This window comes from Prinia subflava, chromosome 2 (genome assembly GCF_021018805.1).
Source record: "Prinia subflava isolate CZ2003 ecotype Zambia chromosome 2, Cam_Psub_1.2, whole genome shotgun sequence".
In the NCBI taxonomy this organism is placed as follows: Eukaryota; Metazoa; Chordata; class Aves; order Passeriformes; family Cisticolidae; genus Prinia; species Prinia subflava.
Genome location: NC_086248.1, coordinates 113,694,540 through 113,702,271, shown reverse-complemented (window position 1 = coordinate 113,702,271; position 7,732 = coordinate 113,694,540).

The following is a 7,732-nucleotide window of genomic DNA, read 5'->3' as shown; positions in this document are numbered from 1 at the left end:
GGGTGAGCACTGCTCTTTCCCCCAGCGCAGCACCTGCCTCACCCACCACACCACCATGGGATCCCTCCTCCTTCATTTGTAGCTGCAAAACAGCACTTTTGACTGGCATTTCACCTGGCAAGCTCAAAGTCAAGGCAAACTGCATCTAGTTTTGCTTTTACCATCCTCTGCTGAGAGCTGCCATGGTCAGAGGATTTTTGTTGCTTAGCTTGTTCCACCCTGTTTTTTTTGACACTCTCTTCTGTTCTCTTTTGCAAGCACATCCCTCATTGCAAAGCCAAACCCCAGCTGCCCTGGGCACTGGGCCACCCCCCACTCTTTTCCCTGGCCAAAGCAAATTCCTGACCACGGCAGCAGGCAGCTATCAAGCACACATACTGGATGTAACCCTCATCCCAGCTCCTCTCACTCCTTGCCGCATTTCCAGCTCACAGAAGTGGTTTGGACCTTCCTGAGCAAAATCTAATCAGGTCTGTGTAAAAAAATAGAGTGGGAAAGAAAAGCCCTGACCATATTTTTAAATAATACCAAAAAGCTGTAAGTATGTGGTCGGCCTGTTTGTTCTTACTGCATGGGATCAGCCTGATTATTCAGGGATTCATTTTTATTTCTGAGTTTTATTTTTTTCTCATTCAACAGCTGCACATTAATAAAAACTCCATTTATTGGAGGATTTGGCTGGGATTGCTATAATAAAATAGAAGGATTTGTGCCGGGCACTAAAAGAACTCTGTGCAAAAAAAGTAGTGTTTTTGCTGTGATTAGGAGCACCAGAACATATTGTTTTGCTGTGTAGCACCATCACTGCCAAGGGTGGTGACAGATGTCTCGTGTTAATGTTGAATGATTAAATGCCATTTCTGAGGCCACTCCCTATCTGTGCAGCACGGTGCTGCTTTGCCCGCGCAATCTGCCTTCAATCTGTTCCCTGTGCTGCCGTGGAGCCCCACCACCGCCCCGTGCCCCAGAGCCAGCTGTGTCCAGCCAGGGTTGGGACATCAGGCTGCCAGTTGCCCCGCCAGGGCAGCTCAGAAACACAGGATGCAGCCAGGGGAAACAGAGGGACAAAGTACAGCTCTTGGGCTTCTCATCCTGCCACGGTGTTCCTCACCCACGTCGCGAGTGAGGGCAAGTCTGGTGGGAAACCTGAGGCCAGCCCCAGAGGTCACTATTTCCAGCTCTAGCTCTGCTAAGAGAGGTGATGTGTTCCTGCACACTTGCCTCTCTTCTCTACAAAGGCCATTGACTGTCATTTGTGTCCAGTGCCTTTGGGCAAGGCAGAGAGCGTCCCCCCCGTGGGTGGCTGCAGAGCCACGTCCAGCTGCACCAGGGCCTCCAAAAGTCCTCTAGCACCGGCATTCTTCCTTTGCACTGCCCTCAGCACTCCTTCTTTTACTCTCTCACTCTCACAAACCACTACAGCCCACGGACCGCATCCCGCTCTGCCCAAAACCAGGCAGGTAACTCAGCTCTGGGAAGAAAGAGAAGAAAGAGCCTCTGCCCAGAAGAAGATGATGGGCAGACCAGCAGAGAGGTACAAGTGTTGGCTCACTGCTGTCCACCTGAAATTTATCCATGTTCCTCTCCTAAAAGCCTGCTCTGGCCTCAGCAAACACACAGAGACGCCCTGGGAGAATCATGCACAAGAGGACACACACAGGTCCTTGATCAGGACACCTGATGGGTGTATCCTGTGGGACAATGCTGTCCTCACAAACCCATGGTCTGTCTGGCGTCTGTGGCACTGCCCTGCAGCAGAGACAAGCTGTGCACGCCGCCTCCAACCCACCCACAGGTGGCATCTGAGTCCCAGCGCCACGCAGACGACAGAGAAGATTGTTTCCCCAAACAGAGCTGACGTGGGAAGGGGAAGGGGGGAGCTGGCTGAGGAAAACCTGCCTGCTCACATGCATCCCCACACGTTGCTACAGGTGCTGTCAGCCCAGGAAGGAAGCATGGTAGGGGGCACTTTGGCAAGCTAGGGGCTGCCTGAAGATGTTAAAGAACGGATGCCCCCGTAGGAAGCCCAGCCAGGGTGATGCTGCTGCACGTGCTCACCCCACCTACAAACAGCACCTTCTCCCCTGCTCTGTCCACCTCTCTCCATGCATCCCGAGGATTTTGCAGCTTTGTCCCAGGCCCAAGTGCCACTGGAGATGCCATCCCCCTGGCTGCACAAGGCAGCTCTTCTGCAAAGCTTGAGGAGGCACGAGGGCAGGGTGGTGCCAGACAGCAAGAGGCCCAAATTGACTTATTTTTACCACCTCTCCTTTAAAAAATATGAAGCCCTACTGTCACTTGTTAATCCGTCAGCCTGACAGGTCAAGTAAAAGCAGGTTGCCCACTCGCTTTCACTTCTCCTCCAACTTAATCTCTGTGCTAAATTACAAGTTGATAATGGGTTACCATTAATTATTGATTTTCCAGATAATACTTGTTAAAGTAGAATTAACGCTATTGTTTCTGAACAAATACTGCCCAAATACTGTGTTTAGTGGGCTTGTAATCAGCTTTACCCACTTCTACTCTAATCTGATTGAAACAGATTTCCTACCAAATCTTTTTTATCATTTCGTTGATATTAAAAGGTCACATATTTATGCCTGCCCAAAAGTTTAATTTAAGTTACTGCAATTGATTATCGTGACATATTCATGTCCAAACAGCAGAGTGCTGATGGAGGTACTTTAATTAAGAGTGGGAATGAAGAGGCAGAGAGAAACTGCGAGGAGGAACACTTTCTGTGGCATTCAGTGAGTGATGTCAGGCACTGTACATTTTAGCTTATTTTCCCAAGCCCTATATTATGATTCTGTTCATCATAATGCCTTTTGACCTGCTGCATTTACTCCATCATAATTATCCTTTAATACTCTTATAAATGAACTTTTAGCTTATCTTCTGTTAATTCTCAGAACAAGCAAAGCACACACGTAACAAACAAAGCCATCTAAATAAAGCGTTTAACCCTTTTGATGGCTTTCCCTGATTTTTCAAAGGCGGGCAGTGTTTAAAAGGTGTTTAAAAGGCAGGTGGCTCACTTACACTTCCTCTCATAAGGTACAGAATGTGTGATGGCATTTCTACCCCTCTTCAAGCCAAGCCCCACTGAACAGGTCTCTGAAAAGAAAAAGCCATGAATTTAAAGCAAACCAAAACTAGCTGGCAGGGGTAACACAGATCAGCCTGGGATTTCTCCAGTGCTGGGCAGCCCCCTAAGGTGAATGGCACACAGACCTTGAGATGAGCTAGTTAGAAAGAATAGGTGGAGGTGACTTGTCTCAAGCACCTGAGGGGCTTCAGTTTGATTTCCAGCTTAGCCATGAGCTCTCAGTGATCTCTAGGACATGGAGGACGTGGAGACCCTGCCAGGTCTGCCCTGTGTTCCTGTACACTGGAGCAGAGAGGGTTTATTCACAATACAGCCACAGTACCAAACACTGTAACATGTCCCACCTTGCTCAAGCCGTGGTGGGAAACGGGAATGCACCAGCACGTTCCATTTCTGTATTGCAGGATCTGGCACATGACCACATCTCAGCAATGGTCTCCACAAGGGTTTCTGTGCACACAGACATTTCAGCAACACAAAATCCAGGCAGCACCAGACCAACACAGGGTGCAGGCAAGACCTGACTGGAGACATCCTCTGCCAGCAAAGTTCTCCTTGCCTCTCACAACCCAGCAGGACGAGACTCTCCAATACTCGCAGTGCCTTGGACACCCGCCACTGACCCAGCATGGCAAACTCACACAAACCCTTCTGCAGATGGCAAACCTGCAACCCCTCTCTGCCATGACCTGATTTCCCTGCTTCACCTGGGGAGGAGTGTGAGAGCTGGCACTGCTCCCGAGGCAGAGGGCAGCTGCCTGGGCATTCCCCCTGGTATAGCCCTGCTGCCTGTGCATTCCTGGATATCCCAGATGAGGACAAGATCAGTACAGCATCCGTGGCACGAGGAGGGATGACACAGTGATGCAATCGCAGCTCCTCTTGCTGCGGTCACTCCAGCCTCCGTGCTGTGGCTGTTCATTATTAGCACAACAAGCAAAGCAAGAGAAGGGCCCTTTCTTGGGCCTTCTGGATAAATCTGGATCTACAAGGGCAGAGAAATGAAGCGTTACTTTCCCCACAGGAGCTGAGGTCCAATACAGGCTGTGGCTGCCGGGGGCTCAGGCTTTAGGTGTCTGCATGCAGCCCTGGACACCTCAAACACCTTTTCAGCAGCTGGCCAGTGGTGAACCCAAGCAGCTGCACATTTTGGCAGGACACATGGCAACGAGGTCCTGCAGGCAGAGGAAGGCACAGGAATGGATGGATGCTCCAACCACCAGGCCACTGTCCTGAAATGACTCCACATGCAGCAGGGGCTGATCTGCTTGCAGCATTTCCTTCCCCACGCACACCCTGCATCTGCCTGCTCCAAAGACAAACTGCTTTCCCTCCCCAGCAGTCCATCAGAGAGGATCTCACCCAATTAATTCAGAGGTGCTAGAGGACAGATCAGTAGAAAATTCTGAAGATCCTTTTTTATACACTAGGTAAACTGCAACATGCCAGAGGAACTCAGAATTTCACGGAAATCGAGTGATATTCAATGAAAAGCTACTGGCATGCATAATGAGAAAAATACCTAATTCTCCCAAAGAAGGTTTTATGGCCATAAGTGCATCGACAATAACCTGGAAGGGTTAGATTACAGCTAGTAATGTCACGCAGACCTCCAGAGGAGATTAAACCAGGAGTTTTGTTATTAAAGGTGTACCACTCAGGAACTATACTGTACTAAAAAAGGTTAACAGCCCTCAGCAGCTCCATGAGACCACTTGTCCCTGTTGGTGCATATTCCAATTTAAAAATATATATATCTTGAGAAATGACAAATGAAACCACCATCCTATTTGGTCCCCAGCCCATCTGATTTGCTCTGTAATATTATTTGTCCTCACAAAATCCTGTTACCGTCTTTTCCCTTGTTTTGCCAGCAAGATGAGGATCCTTTGAGTCACGGGGCTGGATCCTCAGCTGCTGTGGACTGACCCAGCTTTCTCAGCAAACCAGGACTATGTTGACTTACATCAGCTGGGAATCTGTCTGCTCTCCTGCTTCACATGGAATGGACTCACAAAGATTATCAGTTAGCTTTAAGACTATCATGTTTTTATTGTAAAGAAATCACTCTAAAAGCATTTTTCTCTATCCAGTTTTTAAGAATCCAATCCTCTGCCATAGTTTAAGGACAAACAATTTGATGATTACCACCAGCAGAGCCAAGGCCAACTTGAGAAAATTTTATTTATTTCCTGATAACATAATCCATATCCCGCCGAATTGCCATGTGAAATATACTCCTGTGTAATACCAACGTGTTAATGGCCCAGAGTAAAACCGCAAGCTGGTTGGAAATGCAGAGATTTTGAAGGAAAAGATATGAAATCACATAATGCAGCTCCATAATCGTTTGACAATAAATGATCCTTTTATCCGATTATTATTGCGGTTGCACGTCTTTAATAAAATGCAGCAGTCACCCTTTCCCCAGAGCATTTGGAGCACAGCTCTGATCGAGGAGCAGCGGCCTGCAGCAGGAAAGCTGCGTCTGCTCCTTTCTCACCCCATGCACAGCCCCAGCTCCTCAAATCTCAGGACCAGCATGAGACACAGGATCACAGGCACAACTGTTTTAAACTCCAGTGAAATCATCGCACCAGTGGTTACCAACCAGCAGGCAGGAGTTGGCAAAGACAGACACTGAAGTAAGAGGACAGCCCTGAAATACAGCGTCACTCATAGAATCAAAGAAAGTAAGAGGGAAGCTCTACTTTTCCCAAGAGCAAGCATAATTCCTGTTTGTTAGCTGCCCTTCCTACAAGATGCTGATTGTTGAGCTGCCATTCACTGTTCAGAACGATTCCAAGCCAATAAACTTCTGCAGTTTCAAACAAGGAAAGCAGCAGTGGTCACACCTTTTGGAGAAATCTGCAGGTGACTACCTGCTCCTCACCTTTCCAAGGAGGAAAAGTAGGTAAGTCAGTATGTAAGGAATTTGAGAGAGCTAACACAGCATCAGGAATTACTGCTTTTTATGGTTTCAGAGCAGACAAATGACACTTTCCTATGAGATTACAAATTGGTTCAAAGATTGCACACATGCTGATAAAATATTAGTACAGCTTCTCAAAGGAATTTTATTTCATTCTGGTTTAAATAGAAATGAGTGTAATACAAAATTGGCCGTGCCCATATTGGCAAGTTCTCAATCTATTTGACTGTTAAATCCTTGAATCAACATCAGCCTTTTCTCAGCCCAGGAGAGTTTGGTTAACCACTGAGCTGCAAAGAAACACTAAATGTTACTGAGTTCTCATCACATTTGCAAGGTGATAAATCAACACTAAATAGCACAGGGTCTGGTCAGATGTGCAAGCAAATGGAACCACTTGCAGAAATAGATTTTTGCTTTCAAAAAACAAATCTACCTCTCCATGGAAAAGATGGTGACTGGAGACAGTCTTTTGGGATGGCACCTAAAACAGCTAAGAAAATGTTGAATAAAATGCCTTGGTTGGAGAATATTCTCTCCCAGAGGCAAGATGAATATGGGTAAAAAACCAAAGGGGCATATTTTTCACCATGGGTTCCCTAATGTTATTTACAGCAGCCAAAAAAATGTGCTGCTGTTAACTATGCCAACTATGGACTTGGCTGTTCATACACAGTGTCATGTGCACACGGGGTAGAGTGACACTATTCATCCTCAGAAAAGACCTTATCAGGATTTGCCCTCAGAAAAGACATGATCAGAAAATACAGCATAAGGATATGAGGCAGAGATGGATTTTTTTTTTTTTTTTTTTTTTTTTTTTTTTTTTTTTTTTTTTTTTTTTTTAATGGGGGGCGGGGGGCTGCTGTTATGTGGCCTCTGACAGCTTTAAGTTAAAAACATAAATGCCACAGAGCATCTAGCACATAATCTTCTGAGGTTTCCCAGAAGAAAAGCAGATGTCCGTGCAGGACATGCACATCACCTGACCACAGCTTGCTTTTCTGTAGCTTTTCTCAGCCTTAGCAGTAGCCACTGGACTACCAAGGCTCTGGACACCCGGCAGGCCTGCAAGGTGAGCAGCTGAGCTAAACCCCAGCTTAGGACAGTGAGAGGATGGTGGAGAAACATCAGCATGTTCCAAGCTGGGCAGCAGAACCCTCAGAGACCTGCACAGATGAACAGAGCTGGTGAGAGCACAACCTCCTCAGCAGGCACAGATTAATTGGAGTATCTGACCAGAATGCCCAGGTGTGACAGACACAGTCACACCTCACCTATGCTGTCCTTCTGCTGACCAGGCAGCAGAGATGTGCAGTTTGGGGTTGTGGACATGAGAACTAATGCGGTGTGAACACTGAGGACTGTCCATTCTGTTCCAGTCCTTTCCTTCCAAGGTCACTCTTCACCATCTCCACCAAATGCAGACCAGAATAAAAAAAATGCCACCAAATCGGTCAGAATGTACTGGTAGAATGTACTACTGGTAGAAACACCAGAATGTACTCTGGTGTTTCTCTGGCTGCTAAAATCCCAGCGTGGGATTCCTCCAGAAACGAAGGAGCTGCTCAGTTACAGGACTGGGGCCACATCTCCAAGCACAGAGCAGGAGCACCAGGAGTGGCAGTACAAGCTGACAGCTGTCATGCGTTTTCTCTCACACACACAAAAAAGCCATGAAATGAGCA